Source organism: Pyxicephalus adspersus, chromosome 3 (genome assembly GCF_032062135.1).
Source record: "Pyxicephalus adspersus chromosome 3, UCB_Pads_2.0, whole genome shotgun sequence".
NCBI lineage: Eukaryota > Metazoa > Chordata > Amphibia > Anura > Pyxicephalidae > Pyxicephalus > Pyxicephalus adspersus.
The window spans coordinates 157,368,077-157,371,207 of NC_092860.1; positions in this window are offsets into that span (position 1 = coordinate 157,368,077).

Below are 3,131 nucleotides of genomic sequence, written 5' to 3' on the forward strand. Positions count from 1 at the left end.
TGTGGCCCCAATTTATCTGGGGATCTGATCCTAATGTTATTTGGCCCCAACTTCTACATTTCTCTATTGTCCACAAACCAGTTCTCATTTTGTATTTTTAGGAATATCTGTCGCTTGAAAAATGCTGCGGCTAATATACCGACCAAGGTGACTCCTCTGAGAGACGTCGTCTCTGGATTCGCTTTGCAGTATAACACGGTGCAGAAAGGTGGGTGAAAGATAACAGCAACTTGTATATCACTGACATTTCACACAACTATTCACAGGCCAATATCCCTGATATTCATACTACACAAACACAGGGAGAACAGACAAACTCCATGCAGATAATGTCCTGGCCAGGACCCTGGAAATGTTTACGTGTGAGCTACTGACGCAGCAAGAATTTCCTGAATCCCGGACACTATTGTTAACACTCACAGATGAAAGTGTATCCTTCCCAGCCTTGAGAGCTTTAATAAATCAGGCCCTTTAGAGACTATTCACCCTTATTTTACACCCATCATAGTACACAGCGAGATCTGCTCCCAGGAACCTCCTCCTCCTTCACACTTTGTGATATCTCCTTCTGAGATCCATCTTGCTGCTTGCATTAGTTCTGAGGGCTTTGTACAATTTTCTGTAAGCACTTAACATGATCTGCCTGCCTTGCATAGAGAAGCACAGCAGCCCAGTGATAATAGAACTCGGCATGTCATGTGACTCAGCATGAGGGAAGGAGAAGCTAGCAATCATTACATGGGATCAGATGGGTATAGAGAACGATGAATCTGTGTGATAATCTGATGATTCCATTATCCTGTACCTCTTCAGATATACAGAACTGCACCTTTCTCCTCTACCCTCACCTGGAATTTGGAGGTGTTACCCTCACGCAGATATCCGCAGCAGATGCTGAGAGTTGTCGTAGTTTCTGCACTGAGCACTCACAATGCACATTTTTCACCTTTACCTGGGACAACACAGAAAACAGGTAAATGATGAGATCTGCAGAGCATCGCGCCACAGACCGGAAACCTGAGAAATATCAATCAATAATAATTCATTTCTTCTCTTCCATAGCTTCACCTGTTCCTTACGGAAAAGCTTCACCGGAACCCCAACTGCCATCTATTCAGCACCAAACAGCACATCGGGCTTCAGCCTGGACATAGCAGGTAGGGTGGGGGACAGGAGACGGGCATGGAGTGCAGATGGGGGGGGGAATATACAGACAATATAAATACAATATATACAATACACACAATGTACAGAATTGTAGTGCAGATACAGGAGAGAAAAAATATATACAACATATATATAGCACCAACATATTACGCAGTGCTGTACATTAAATAGGGCATGACAGACAGGTACAGACAGTGACAGATCACCCACAACCTCAGCTGTGTTTAGCAAAAGATTTCTTCTGCAAGCCATGCAAACCGCCCCTCCCCCCATCAAGCCTCTATCCTGCACACTAGCAAGCAGGAAAGCCGTTCGTATCTACGAGTCGTTCGTATGTCGGATGTCCTTAACTCGGGGACTATCTGTATGGACAAAATATATATAAAATATACACACTATATATACAATATGCACAATATATAGATTGGAGAGCCAATACTAGCACAGAGAAGCACAATCATTCCACAGGTAGGTCAGCATTGTGTAGCCGGGATATCATTACACCCCGGGCCCCGTCCTGCATGCTGCAGCCTCCTCACCTCTCCTAATCCTCCATATTCTTGGTGCCTCCACAGGTTTCTTGGACTGTTCGTCTCTTCTCTTCCCTCATACCACATTTTCTGGATCTCTGATTGGATACTTGATGGCACCAGATGAATACCACTGCCAGCGCCTGTGTACCCAGAATCCTCCTTGTCACTTCTTTACTCACCTGAGTGCAGACTGGAGCTTGGATGGACGCAGGTGAGGCCACAAGTGTGTGTGAATGGACCGATATATAATGGTGGTATCATATTTGTTACTCTTATAGGCAGGAGGGGTATGAAACCCCCAATATTGGGAATTAGATGCCATTCAATAATAATAGACATTTATAGGCTCCCATCTGCCGGTCTGGGTGTAACATCACATACTTTTCTATTTGTAGAAATACCTACACAGGGGCCCCGCACACACAGAGGGGCCCAAGGAAGGTAGCAGACACCTATGGGACATGACATTTCACAAGCGGTCCCAATGAAAGAAGTTTTGGTTCCTTACCAGAGGAATACTGACCTCTCCCAGCTGACCAGATCTTGTTTTTATTGTTCTCCTCCAATAGCGCATTTATCCACAACAACCAATCAGAATTTATCTTGTGCTCATGTGACAGTTATTAGTAGAGAACAATCATATCTGAAATAAAGCTGAGACCCTCCCTTCCCCCTCCTCATCACCACCCATTACAGCCTCCACCACCCCCAGGGTTACCCAGCTCCTCCATGTGCTGTACCCCACATATGTGGCCATTTCTACACCTTGTATTCATCTCTTGCAGCTTCTACTGTCTCCTGCAGAGCGGCGACCAAGGTTTACCCAACAATATTATCCACCTTCCCAACAGCACCTCCGGCTTCTCCAAACCCCTTTCTGGTACCTACAGAGGTGAGTGATGTCGGATGAAGTCTTTGGCCAGATTTCATTGGCTTGAACGTTCAGTTTGACTGTTTTCTAGAAATGACCCTTAATGAATTCTTTATATCTGTTTACAAATGGCCGAAAGCGATCAAACTCATAGAATGGAAAGAACCTTGATTGGTGGGGTCGGATAGGTTCTGTCACTCAGTATGTGATGCACAATGATTGCTGTGTGGTGGTACAATCAATTGATTTTCAATTTTCCGTTGTCATTTCTGTCACATTGATTGAATAAAAGGTTGAACCAAAGTTGATCTGAGTATGACGAGCTTTACAATTAGGTATGCAAGACAATATCTGGGGTCAGGATGGTGGTGGGGGGCATGGAAGATATTTGATGGGTACTAGAGGATGACTGACGTCTTCATCACCGAATATATTTTACATTCCATATCTTCGGGTAATATAAATCACTGCAAGCTAGAGGAACAAAAGTTACCGTGACAATTCAGTCAGTTGGTATCGTTTATGTGCAAGAAAAAGCAGCAATTATATATAATTAGTTG